This window comes from Mus caroli, chromosome 3, assembly GCF_900094665.2.
Source record: "Mus caroli chromosome 3, CAROLI_EIJ_v1.1, whole genome shotgun sequence".
NCBI lineage: Eukaryota > Metazoa > Chordata > Mammalia > Rodentia > Muridae > Mus > Mus caroli.
In genome coordinates, this window is record NC_034572.1 from 50,960,294 (window position 1) to 50,974,984 (window position 14,691).

The window sequence follows — 14,691 nt, forward strand, 5'->3', positions numbered from 1 at the left end:
CACAGTATCTCTTCACAGCAATAGCTAAGTAAAATAACTTAGGGTCTCTTCACACCTTAAGTCACTCAGAAAATGTCATTATAGTTTACTTATTATTCTATTTTCTTTTTTATGTATTTTTATGGATGTGTATTTTGCCTGCGTGTATAACGTGCACCATGAAGTCAGTAAAGGACACTGGATCTCCTGAAGCTAGAGTTTGAGGGTTGTAAGCTGCATATGAGGTCAGAAGCGACCTAAGAGACATTCCAAAGTCTACTCTCAAATCTGAGAGCTACTGGGACCCGCCAGTAAAAACAGAGGACAGCTTCAAGAATTCATTTTCCGTTCTGGATCACTCCCCACTGGAGAATGAGCTCTGATACTTCTAAGGCCCTGCTGCCACACTAGGGCACTGATTAACTTCTTAAAAGAGCCAGCTCCCCGTAACTGTCTGACCTCGGGAAGAAGAAAACAATATATTTAGGGACGAAGGACACAGAGTTGAGTATAGGGATTTATGCATGTGAAGCACACTATATACTACTCAACCCCAAGGAACCGTAGATTTTAATAAACAAGGTTCTGGCTCGATTAGCTACCCTTATGGAGATTTACCCCTAATGCATGTTTAATGAGTTGTTTTCACATCAAAGGGCAAAAGGGCTTCAAAATACCTAATGCTACAAGACTTTGCTTCTCTTAAACTTTGATTCTACCCTGCATGACAGGCAAGAATGAAGACAGCTAGGTAGAAGGAATCTTGCTTGTCAGACGGCTCTGCCATTTAGTAGCTATCTGTACGACCTTGTGGTTGAAAGCTCTGCCAGTTCCTCAGCTTCTCCGTACTTCTCAGACTCTTCACCTATACAATGGACTGGTGGATAGTGGTTCAAATCCTGTAGCTAATCTGTGTTCCAACTCTACCTCCCATATTCACTAGCTACATAAACTTGGTTAAACAGCTTAGACATTCCCAGTACTTTAGTTGCTCTGTTATACCAATGACACAACTTGAAGCAAAAATTGTACAGTAGAAAACCATCAATTAACATCAGCTAACATTATCAGCAAGACAAAGGTATCCACACAAAGAGTTACCTTGAAACTAATTTATGAAGGTATGCCAAGCTTTTAACCTTGTGTTTGATACACATACAGCTGTAAAATGAACACTAGCTGTCTTATTGGGGATCATAATAACTACTGGTAAATAATGCCAGTAAGTATTTTACAAATGGGAAACAAAAACTAGAAAAGGCCAAAGATATTGCTTCTCTCCAAACTAGTAACAATGATTCTACTATTGTACACCTATCCCACTTTTAACTGTTCCTGTGATAAAAGACCAACCAAAGGCAACTTGGGGGATATAGTATTAATAAGATGCATTCATAAGTCTCAATGTTCGGTCCCAGTTACCAACTGTTTGAGAATGATTAGGGGTATGACCTTGTTGGTCAAGATGTCATTTGGTGCTGCTTAAAGTTACAAAAGCATCCCACTATCTCCAGTACACTCTCTGCTTACTATTTGTAGACTGGCATGTGAGCACTTAACGTTGTTAACTGCTAACATGCTCCCACCATGTTGGTGATGAACTCCTGTCCCTCTGGAATTACAAGCCACAAACCAACCCTTCCTTCTGTAAGTTGCCTTAGTCATGGGGTTTAGTAACAGCAACAGAAAAGGTAACTACAATTAAAAATGGTACCAGGAAGTGGGTTTATCCTGTGACAGACCTGATTATGTGGTCTTTAGAGGGGATGTGGAAGACTTTGGAACTTTGGACTAGACAAGCAGCTGGATATTATAAGCTAAACATAATCCAAAGACAATGTGTTAAGAGCTATGTGGATTATGGAGGCCCAGCTCAAAAGGCTTCTAGGGAAAGCAAGTATTTCAACAGCAGCTGAGCTAGAGTCCATTCCTGTGGTATTTCGGCCAGGAATATGGCTGTCTTCTGCCCCTGTCCTAGGAAGTTGCCTGAGGCTAAATTGAAAAGTAATGGACTACTTTCTTTGGCATAGGAGATTTTAAGACAGCCTAATATTAACTTTGTTGTGTTTTTACTAGCAATCATTCTTATGCAGATCTACAATGAAAGAGCAACTGGAACGAAAAAAAAAAAAAAAACCTACAAAATGTAAAGTTTGAAGAGACAAAGAGCACCAGGAAATTTAATACTGGAGCCAAAGACTGTGCTGGAAGAGTAGATTTGAGATGGAATGGAGGGAGGGGTGCCCTCAGGACAGAACCCCACTCACCTAAGATTCCAGATTTGTAAGAGGAAAAGGCCTAAGGAAGTGTCTACTTGTTGAAAAGAAGAAAAAGGAAATCAAAAGTTGCTGTAAATGTGATTCAAGGGGGCCAAGCTTCATCACAAATAGGCACCTAAACCTGACAGTAGAGACCACACGGTTCTAGCTTTAGAATTATAAATAACGCATGGGTTTATTTGGAATCTTTCACCTGGGTTAAGGAGATCTACCAAGGCCAGGCCTGTGGCAGTGGAGTCCTTGCATGGAGGACCTGAGAGGCTCATGTATGAGGCTGTGGAAATGAAGCATGAATTATAGCAGAGACCCAAAGATGTTAGAGGAACCTGAGCTGGGAGACATCTACCAAAGAGAGCTACAGACAGAGAGTGAAACCAGCCCAAGAAAGAGATGACCTGAAGTCAGCAAAGCTGGGAGGAGCCATCTAATCCCTTTGACATTAGACATAGAGCTACATGATTTGGAGTTTGTCCTGTTGGGTTTCAGTCTTGCTTTGGTCCCATATTTCCTCTTGAATTCCCTTTCTTCCCTTCTGGAGTGTTAATGTATATTCTGTACCACTGTATGTATTAACTATTTAGTTTGCTTTTTGAGTTTACAGGCAAACTGGGATATTAAAAGTGTTGAAACTAAAGACTCACAGGGACTTTTGAAGTTGGACTGAACACGATATGCATTATGATATGGCCACAAGACATGGGTGCCAGTGGGTAGAATGTCATGGTTAGTCCCCCATGTGCACACTCCAGCATGTATACACTTGTCCCCATTCAGTGACCATTTAGGAAAGATTAGGAGATGTGTCTTTATTGGAGGATATGAGTCACTGAGGGTGGGCTTACAGTTTCAAAAGCCTTTCACCTTCCCCAGTGTGTTCTCTGCTTCCTGCTTGTGGATGGATGTGAGCTCTCAGCTACTGCTCCACCATCATGTCTCCAAGCCTGCTGGCAAGTTCTCTACCATGGTGAAAATAAACTCTTATCTCAGTGAATAATCAAGACAGTCACCCACAGAGGTACCCATAGGCCAATCTATAATCTAGGCAATTGCTCAATAGTGGCTTCCCTCTCAGATGACTCTAGGCTGTGAAATTAAAGCTAACTAGGGCAATGCTGTCCCTCAAAAACTTTCCATCCCCTAAGAACCCTCTGCAAAGGATGGGGAAAAAAGCTCAGCTCACTAACATTACATAAGTAGGCTGACACTAAGCAATAAGAGCAACTCCCTTCCTTATTATCTGTCTTATTTAGAGTTGCTATTGCTGTGATAAAACACCATTGCGAAAGCAAGTTGGGGAAGAGAGGGTTTGGCTTACACTTCCACATCACAGTTCATTGAAGGAAGTAAGGACAGGAACTCAAGCAGGACAGGAACCTGGAGGCAGGAGCTGATCCAGAGGCCCTGGAGGAGTGTTGCGTACTGGCTTGTTCCTCATGACTTGCTCAGCCTGCTTCCTTATAGAGCCCAGGAACACCAGCCCAGGGATGGTACACCCACAAGAGGGTAGTCCCTACCTCATCAATCATGAATTAAGAAATTAATTAACTAAGAAACTAATTACAGGCCTGCCTACAATCAAAGCTTATGGAGGCATCTTTAAAATTAAGGTTCTCTACTCTCTGATGACTTTTGCTTGTATCAAGTTGAAATAAAACTATCCAATACAAGATTATAATGAAATTCTTATGCTATTTAAAACTCCTAAGTATCACAATTCACTTAACAAGCCCCTCACTACTGGACATTTACACACCTCTTCCTACCTGTATTCTTTAGGCGAGAGTCCCAGGATCAGTACTATTAGGTGAAAGGGCACAGATATTTTATCTGCTCTTAATTACTCTTTTTTTCTATACTGGAAATTCAACCCAAGGTCTTGCATGTGATAAGATAGTACTCTAATACACAGTTACATAGTCTTATATTCGCTTACTTTATAGGATGAAAAAGTTGTTGCCATATTACAAATGGCTCATAAGAAATACAGATTTTGGAAAGTAGTCATTCATAAGAGAAACTAAACAGTATTTGCAATATACAATTGTTTCTCACTGGCCAACCTGTCGTTAATCATATTCCATTGTGATGGTTTGAATAAGAATGACCACCATAGGCTCATATATTTGAATGCCTCATCACCAAGGAGTGGAACTGTTTGAAAGGATTAGAAGGATTAGGAGGTGTGGCCTTCTTGAAGTGGGTGTGGCCTTGTTGAAGGAAATGTGTCACTGCAGTGGGTTTTGAGGCTTCAAAAGCCCACACACTACTCTAGTACCACAAGTGTTCCATGCCCTGCCATTATGAGAATAGACTAGCTAGCCCTCTAGACCTTTAAGCAATCCCCCAATTAAATGTCTTCTTTTATAAGATCATGGTATCTCCTCCCAGCAGTAGAACACTAACACAGCACTGATGCCAAAATCCTGCTATGCTCGAAATATGCTGGTCTAAAGATTTCAACAGGTCAAGATACCATAGGAAGAGTGTTTAGAAATTAGCACCCTCTGCAAAGTACTTTGTTTTAGTATACAAAGTAATACATAGTTTTTTGTTGATCCTTCTCATCCCTCTGACCACCCTCCCACCTGTACCTACCCCTAAAAGTCCTCCATCCACTTTCTTGCCAAATGCCTTCCTCAAAACTTCTTTTTCCCTTCTTGTTTCATACTGTCTGCCCACACTCCCACCCACACATATACAAATATAAACATCAAAAGCCAGACTCCGCCTCTGAGAAGGAATGAAGAATTTGTCGTTCTGAGTCTGGGTGACCTCAGACAGTGTAAAAATTTCTAGATCCATCTATTTCCCTGCAAACTTCATTTTTTTTTTTTTGCACATAAATAAAATTTCACTGTATAGCTAAGGCCACATGTTCCTTATGTATGCATCTACTACTGATGAGCTTCCAGGCTGATTTTATTTTCCTGCTATTATGAAGAGAAGATCAGACATGCAAGTGCAAGTATCTCTGAGGTAGGACAGTGTTCTTTAGGTCCATGCCCAGGCTGTGGATAGTTAAGTCATACAGGACTTCTATTTTTAAATTCTTCAGAAACCACCATACTGATTCCCATACTGGCTGTACCAGTTTACACTCCCACCAACTGTGAATAAAGGTGCCTCTTCCCTTGCCAGTATTTGTTCTTTTCCTTTTTTTTTATGTTTGCCATTCTGACCGGATAAGATGGAACCTCGAAGCAATTTAAATCACATTTCTCTCATGGCCAATAAAGTCAAACAGCTTTTAATATCTGCCATTTGTGCTTCTTTTGAGTTCATCAGGCCATTCACTCATTGGCAGTTTGGAATCTGCATTATAAATTCTGAAGTTCTTTATATATTCTGCATATTAACATCCTGAAGTCTGAAGTATAGCTGGTACCATCCCTGGCAGTGACACTATTTGGGGAGGAAGGGGTTGGGGGGGGGGCAGGATCATGGAACTTTTATGAGGTGCAGCCTTGCTACAAGTAAAATGTCCGCAGCCAGCCAGCTCCCTGCTCCGTCCAGCCACCTTCTACCACACCTTCCCTAACACAGCCTCCCCCTTCCAGAAACTTTTCTTCAGGACAATCTTAGTGGTCACACACCTTTAACCCCAGTGTTCAGGAGGCAGAAGCCTACACCAGTGGGACTCTGTCTCAAACAAACAAAACAAAATAAGCCCCCCCGCAGGAGCCGGTGCAGCTGTGAAGGCCAGCGCGACTCAGTGCCGAGGCTGGCCAGGCATGGCTCCCCTCGCCTGATTCGAGGTGCTCAGTGTCTGTAGACACGGCCCTTAAACCCTGCTCTTGCTTGTCTTCCAGAAGTAAGGTGGCAGTAATGCTAATGCTGACAAGCAAGTTGGAGCGGCATGATGGTCTCAAAGGATCCCGGACATCAGCCTCCACATCTGACGCTACTCGGAGGGTTTCTGTGAGAGACAAGTTGCCCGTTAAAGAGGTCGCAGGACTTGAAGCTAATTTACCTTGCACATGTAAAATACACTTTCCTGACCCAAACAAGCTCCACTCCTTTCTGCTGACTATAAGCCCAGATGAGGGTTACTACAGGGATGGAAAATTTCAGTTTGAAACTGAAGGCCCCATTGCCTACAACATGGTGCCTCCCAAGGTGAAGTGCTTGACTGAAATCTGGCACCCCAACATCACAGAAACAGGGAAAATGTCTAAGTTTACTAAGAGGACATTCAATTGATGGCACTGGCTGGGGTCCCACTAGAATGTTAAAGGACGTTGTTTGAGGATTAAACTATTTACTGATCTCTTGAATTTTGATGATCCACTGAGTATTGAAGCTGCAGAACACCATTTGCGGGACAAGGAGGATTTGGGGGACAAAGTGGCTGAATACATCAAATGACATGCCAGATGATAAGAGGAGAGATAGCAGGTCTGAGGACGTTGTCACAGTTGTCTCTGATGTGAAACAGCTTAAGGTAGCCCTCCTCCCCATCCTCATACTCCCTGTCAGCCCCTTGGGATTGTCCCAGTCCTGCGATCATGCTGTCCTGAAGAAGACCCTCCTGATTGCCCACTGTAGGTTTCAAACAACATAATACAGCAAGAAAGTGTGTCTGAGCCTCGAGAAAGCTGTCTGCTTCCCTTAACATGTTTACTGAAACTACTGTCTAGGCTGTCTGGTGGAATCCCTCCGAAGTGGTAATGAACTCACCACTGCGCTTACTTCCTTTCCCCCCAGCAAATGGTGGCCTGCACAAGTGATGTAATGACACGTTCCGTGTGACTGGCAGGAACTCCGTTTTTATGGAATCCGAGGTATCAATTCTTGGGGCTCCTTCCTGTGCCTTCAGAAAGGTCTTGCATAGGCCTACAACTTTTTTCCCTCCATAGCTTCAGTATTTAAAGTTTTAAATTAAGGTCCTTGCTCCATTTAAAACTGATCTTTTCCGGGTAACAAATGCAGATCAAGCTTCACTTTCTGCAGGCAGAGGTCCAGTCACCCCAAATCCATCTGTGGGAAAGGCTGTCCCTTCTTCTGATGTGTTCCTGAAGCCTCGGCGAAACATTAGGAGCTACTGTGTGGGATGGTTTTTCTAGGTCCTCTATTTCACTCCATTGGTTTACATGTCCGTTTTTAGACCAGCACCACACTGTCTTTGTCAACATGACTGTGGTATAATTTAAGGTCAAGTATTTTCCATACCTCCAGTGACACCCCTTCTGTTTAAATAGCTTTGGCTATCTGTGCTTTCCAGCTTCATATTAATTTTAGGGTCGTTTTTTGTTGCTCTTTTGGTATGGGTTTTTTTTTTTTTTTCCTTTCTTTCTGTGAAGACTGTCAACTAGACTCATGATACAAATTGCAGTAACTCTGTAGATTACTTTTGGTAGAAGAGGCGGTCTCAGTATTATTTCCAAATTCATTCTTGACATAGAGTTTTTTGTTTGGTTGGATGGTAGGTTTTTGTTTCTAATGTATGAATATTACCTGCCTGTATGTATTTGCATGTGGTCATGCATGCATGGCTCCCACACAGACATCAGAACCCCTGGAGTTACACAAGGTTTCTAGCTACTATAGCAGTGCCTATGTTGTGTCCCCCAGCAAATCAGTGACCAAACTTTCCCCAGGGAGAGAGTTAGGCTCTGAAGAGATATAGAATGTTGGCCCTCGGTGTGCTGGACGAATGCTGCACTAGGTTCCACTGCATAATTCCAGCGATACACATAGCTCACTCCCCAGCAATGGTGAGAGAAAGGCAGCCATTTTCTCTTCCTGGTTGTCTCAGGCCTGAGTTCCCTGACCACACTTACACATACCCTTGAGCTTTTCCTGCTCCAGTTCACTCTGCAACACCTCTGTGTCTGATATTTCAAGTGCTATGAGATGTTCACAAGCACACAGCTAGTACTGATTAGTTGGGTGGCTATGGTGGCGCTGGCAGCAGCAGCGGTGGGTGCCTGGGTCGTCCATCAGTGGGCGGTCTCTGGCATGCACAACAAATGACAGCTTGGTGCAATAACCCAAGAATCCTGCTCCCTCTCTTAACTCTATTCACCCACTCCTCGGGTGCAGCTTCGAACTTGCAGTCTCTCCCAGATCTCTGCAGAATGCTGATGAACTGACTTGGATATTAGAAGAAAGGTCTTTTTTTGTTTTGTTTGGTTTGGTTTGGTTTTGTTTGGTTTTGTGTTAACAGTGTCTTGTCATATTGCCCAGTCTAACCTAGAAACTGTTATGTAACCCAGGCCAACCTGAAACTCAACAATCTTCCTGCCTCGGCTTCCTAAATGTGTGAATCACAGGTCTGTACCATCATACCTAGCTGAAGGAAGGTTTGACTATGCCAGGTTCACAGGCTGAAGTATGTAGTAGTATAACTAACTAACAACAGATGGTTCTTGCTGCTTTGCTGTCTCAAAAGGGTACACTTACTGGTTCCCATGGCAAAAAACAGCGAGCAAATAATCAAGTATAGCAGTGAAGTTCAAGAAGCCAGCCAGTACCAATTAGGGGCTCTGTGCCCAGGAAATCCCACCACCAGACAGACACTGTCTGCAAATGGCTGGGAAGTATGGTCTGGTGCCATCAAAAACAGATGAAAAGCAGGATTTGGTTAAGCATTTGCCCAAGGAAAAACCTTACCAAAATAAAGGAAAAGTGTCCACTGGCTGCCAACTGAACTCAGTTGAAAAGAAGGGTCTGTCCATTATAGCCAATCCTCCAACTATTTAAACAGTGTTGGGTGGAAAGAAGACTTAAAATTCTGCCAACTCTGTCAGTGTACTGACTTCCTGAATAAAAAATACTCAACACTATCATTAAAAAGTAAAACATGCCAAGATACGTATTCTGGAGAGAGACAAGAAATTACAACAGGGATGCTTCATTCTGTTTAAAAACATCAAATTTTCCAGCGTTGGGACAATGAAAAGGCAACAAACTCTATACTGCATGGTAATAAAGCTGGCAAGGGATAACATTTTCAAACACTAATATTGCTACCAAAGAGCAATAGCAACAACTAAGATTTCAGACATACCATAGTCTCCTAGGCAAATATAACTGGGTGCCGTAAGCAAAGTGCTTAGAACCTTGTAAGCCCATCATCAGCTAAGCCGACAAAATCAAAAGGGAAACAAGGAGCCTGCCAAGCCTATACTAAAACAAGTATGCCTTCTGGATCCTTCTCAGCCAGCCAAAACTGGGATCCCAGGCCCCTTAGATTTGACACTTAACTCACTTGAATGAGAACAGTAAAACGGACACAGGCCTGATACTCTCCCTCACTTCTTGGTTGAAATAAGGCCAATTGTCTCAAGATGGGTCCCATTGGGGTTACTTATTTGATAACAATGAAATCTCAATAACATATTGCTACAAGTCATGAAACTGCCTATTTGAACTTTAAATTGTAGGCATGCATAGTCAAGGGACATCAGGATACACACAGGGATATAGTCACAAGTTTGTGCTTATTCATATGTCTGGGTAACATCTGCAAGACACAGACTACAGAATTGGTTTTCAGAAACTGATAACTGATTTAAAAAAAAAAAATGAATAATCTGGCACTTTCCACAAGAGCTGTGGCCTGCCTAAGTAATTATGACATTTACACATCATTTTTTTTAAAGGTGGAGTCTTAGGTGGCTCAGCCTGGCCTAGAATTCACCTTAAGCTCTGCTTACTACCTCCAGCCTCCAGGGTTATAGATTACAGACATGCACTTCCAAAACCCAGCTACAGCTTCTATATTCTATCTCTAGGAATGCTTACCCTTGAAGCCCAGCCACCATGCCATAATGGAGCTCAAGCAATCAGAGAGAAGCCCAGAAAAGAAGAAACCAATGAACCCAGTTAGCAGCCACTTTGAAAACAGATACTACTGCCACTCCAAAGATACTGTGTGGAGCAACACATGGATAAATCTATACAAATGCAAGAACCTATACGAATGACAGACTTGTGAGAGCAGACTAACGATTATTTTAAAACCAACACCCCAGTCCTTAGTATCTCAGAACACAGAACAACGTTCAGGTTCTAATAAAGCAATATTCCTACATTCAAAAATACACCAATGTTAAGAAGTGGGCACTATTTCAAAAGAAACAACACAAATGACCCATCATGACCTGAAGTGGAAACTTAAGGGTTCTTTGAAGAGTTGGTTGTATTGGATGGTGTTTTGTTGAGGCAAACACTAAGAGTGTTTTCTTGAAGTGGACACAGTTGAAAGACTAAGGCAGACTCCTGAAGGAACACAGAAGCAGACACAGGAGAGAGGATGTTATGCTAAAGCAAGCACATGAAAGGACACATGATGAAGGATTCTTTGCTAACTACACGAATGCACTGGTCCACCTTACATTTCGTAATTAAGCTGCATTTGTCTGGACTCGGAGGACTCAGGCTGATTGGATGCACATGCTGAGGAAAGACACAAAATGTTTGGAGGGTATAAATAAGACCCCACGGAGTGATGGAGTGACAGAGACAGAGTGTGGCTTGCTAGTACAGCTAGCTGGACAACACCTGTGGGTCTCGAGTCTTCTCTGATCTTAGCTTCCCTGAAAGAGACACAGCTGAGAACTTCTCCTGGTGTTCCTGTTGGTCCCTCCTACTGACTGGTGCCAAGGCTAAGGCCTGGCTGTCTCTGCTAGGTCTTATCACTGCTGTTGTTGCTAAGCTGACTCTACCAAACAGAACTACTGGTGTATCCGTGAAGTGTTTGCGAGTGGATAGAGCTGCTGCGGCTGCTACCTGCTAACCTATGAACTGAACTGCTGATTTGTAGACAGCACAAACAGGAGTTGCTCCAAAGAACCATTTCTAAACAAGCCCACTTCCCTGTATACTTTCTTTTCCACTACCTCTGGTGGGTCGTGGACCACAAGGGAGTTTAAAGCATTTAAGCACTCTCATTATAAATAAGGTTTGAAAAAAATTCAAGTTACAATAACCATTTCCCCTTTTCTTGAGACTGTATGATCACATACTCCTCAAAGCTTTCCAGTAGCTAATACCTAGTTTTTCTTGAGTTCACCGTCAGCCCAAATACTCCCAAAACTAATATGTTCCAATTCTCCATCCTTTAATATCCTGTAAACAAAACTGCAAGTACCATAGATTCTGACTTAAAATACTGGGCTTAAAAAAAAATTATTAGATCTATTTCTCACATCAAGTAGTTTGGGGGAGGGGACAAAGTGACAATAAAGTCTTCTCAGAGGAGGAGGGGTGGGGAAATGTGTCTCCACAGAGCTGTGAGAGAAGCTCTGGTACACTGAAGGCAGAGTTCAGTAGAAATTTTCATCATTTTTATCGTCGGCCATGGTGTAAGAGGACATTTAAAATCCTCTGTGTGCTCCGCGAGTGAGCATTCACAAGTCATTAAGCTCTTTCAAAGCAAGCTAAGTATTCAGAGGAAAGAACAGCTAAGGCTCCAAGAACAGAGGCAACCTGATGCATTCTTCTGCCAGTTTTCCTTTCAGCCTCAGTCTGGAGACGTTTTGAAATGCCAGCAGTCAGACTGGGTCATAAGTGATTAGAGACGTTACATTAGAAAGCGGAAGCCCTTGATAGGAACTGAAATAAGAACATTAGCATAAAGCAGGTTTATTTTAGACAGGCCTTGGCTGGCCTTGAACTCAATATGTAAACCAGGGCTGCCCTTGAACTCAGAGATCCACCTGCTTCTGCCTCCAGAGCTGCCATTAAACAACTCTGAAGGGATCACTGAATCCTTCAGGTGGCTAATCGGCTCACCACTGTTAAAGGTAACGGGACTAGTGCTCAAGGATTTTTTTATAAGAAAAGCTAGATTTTTAAAGCCAAAACTAACCAGGCTCCCTTCTACTCTGGACGGCACATGTAAAAATCTACCCACAGCCTTCAAAACATACTAACTTTGGGCTAAAGTTTTAAAAGTTGGTTAAGAACCCATGAGGGTATATGAAGCTTTCCTGGGAAGGAGTGGGTTACCAGCAGCCAGTCTCCCTTTGTCTCTACCCACCCTGGACTATAAGCACGTCTCCTCACTCGGGCCCTCTGGCTTCCCACCAAGTCCTTGGGAACCAATTTACTAAGTCAGTCAAGAAACCAGCTTCTATGAAGTAATAAAGGAACATGGAGTTCATGACTGAAATCAAGCTGGGCAGAGACATAAAGGGGCTTTTGTTAATAACTGTACAAGGGAACACACATGAAGAGAAGCTTCACAAGGAATTCTGACGTCGTAATTAAGATTTATGAAGAATTGTCAGGGAATGTCTCAAACACAAGGGGAAGTTCACATGAAAATACTGCTTTATAATTTCCTTAGCTAAAATATAATTCAAAGGACAGTTACTTCCTAATAATGCTAATAATTATAAAGCTGGGGGTTCTCCCCCTCCTTCCCATAATTATATTCCCTTCCCAATCCCCATTCCATTTCAGTCTCTGGAAACTCTGAAGTAGAGCCATGAACCACCCCACTGACAAAATCATGAAAGCAATGACATTTTTCTATTCCGCACAGAAAGTTTTTGTGTTACACGGTTTTCATTGTTCACGTCCTTACTGGTGCAGAAAATCAACTGACATTTTTCTCCTAATAATGATTGGATTATGAGATAATGTCAGTGGGGAAAAAAATGCTGTTGTGGTAACAATACTTCTGTGGTGTTAGTAAATGTCACATACAAGAAGTCAGCCGAGAGGCTGCACAGATCTGACACACGCATTCTCTATACTCAAGGTCAGGGATGGGATACTGCTACGGCTACAGGCTTTAGGGCGCATCCACAACACACTATGAGTTGGAGAATATACTTAAAGAGCAGAAGACTTCCATACTTTATAAGCAGCAATAGTACTACTGACAGTGATATATGCAAAATATTCGCACTTTATAACATGAAGTCCATTTGTTTTAGATCCTCCTAATCTTTGTTCCACGTTCTAGTACTATTGTACTGCTTTATAGGTGAAGAAATTTAGTCTCAGAAGCTCTGTAATTTGCCTAAAATTTTGTTGCCAGATCAAAACTGGAGCCTAACTCCCTGCGATATAGGGCCTGCTCCCTGCAGCTCATAACATGCAGTTCTCACCCCATCCCACACACACTACACAGGTTCTAAAGGGCCTCACAAGAGTTTGTGGGGCGCCTAAACTAGCTTTGATCACTCCTCATCATAAGAGGGCCTCCTCAACTGAAAGAGAGACCAATTTCAGGAAACCCAAATATTTGCAGGACGTGTTCGCCTCGAGTTCTATTTCAATGTTCTGCTGTCATTTGGAGAATGCAGGAAATGAAGGAAAGAGGTCAGAGACAGAGCCCCTGGACTTCCAGGAGGGCCAGGTGTTCCCAATACCACAGCTGCTGCCACAAGGCTGCCTTAATCCCAGCCCCTAGCCCAGCCCCATTCCTCCCGGCCCACATGACGACCAGCTGCTCACTGTTTCTCTATAGAGCGTTGGGTGCTGATGTCAGGCCCGCCCAGGGCTCCTATCCTTGAGCCCTCAAGTCCTGTCCTTCCTGCTGAAGGGTTACTGACCCATCTTCACACCCTCCTCCAATCACACACTGTGGCAAACCAGAGGGCAAGGCAGGATAGGTGCCAGGAGAAACCAAGCCTAACCAGAAAACCAAAGCATTATATTTCTACATTCTCCTTCATAGAGCCAATAGGCAGGAGTGTCTATGGACACGTGAGTGGTGACTTTTTAAGCCTGTCCACTAAAGAAAGGAAGAGGAGCTGAAGAGACAGGAATGAGCCCTGAGAAGGCCCAGTGCGCAAGGACTATGCAGAGTAGAGAAGGAAAACTAAGTTCAGAAAGCCTGGGGAATAGCTGTTTATCACACCAGATGGCCTTCTGAGCAAGCAATGGGCTTCATCCTAAATGCCAAATGAAGTGCTTTCAATCACATTTAAATCATAAGCACAATAGTAAGACATCCATCCTACTAGAAAACATTCTTGTCACAGCATGACAATAAAAAAAAAAGTCAAAGAAAAATAAGACCACTCTTACGGGAGAGCGGCCAGTGAAAGACTGCAATGGTCCAATCAAAGCCAGTGATGAGCTAGACCTAGGCTAAGAAACATGAAAGGCACACCAGGAATTTAAAGGGCCAATGAGGAGGAAAGAATGTGTGAGGTCCCAGCTTGAGGAAAATTTACTGAACCACAGCATAGCACCTTTAAGGGGACATACCCAAAGGCCAATGGATAGAAGGAGCTAGCACTCAAACATTTAAGCTCCAGGTTTAGACCAGAAGCTTGTCTGAGTAGAGTTACTGAGTTATTGAAATGTGGCTGTAAGTTACAATATACACACACAGCCCAAACCCTAGCTACTCCCCTAAGCCACTAATAGTCCCCACTCTGAACTTTCCTGACCCTAAAAGCCTGTTCACTGAAGTATTGGGAACAAAAAGAAGGTAAGAATATGAACAGATACCATTAATGGCTGCGGC

The 14,691-nt window shown here is 42.9% G+C and overlaps 1 protein-coding gene and 1 pseudogene across 2 annotated transcripts in view; one reads left to right on the forward strand and one right to left on the reverse strand.

Moving 5' to 3' along the window:
* Nucleotides 1-14,691, reverse strand: part of Wwtr1 (WW domain containing transcription regulator 1) — a 119,814-nt gene that overhangs the window by 66,440 nt on the left and 38,683 nt on the right. The gene's annotated exons all lie outside the window — the stretch shown is intronic.
* LOC110291175 lies at nt 6,084-6,635 on the forward strand (annotated as a pseudogene).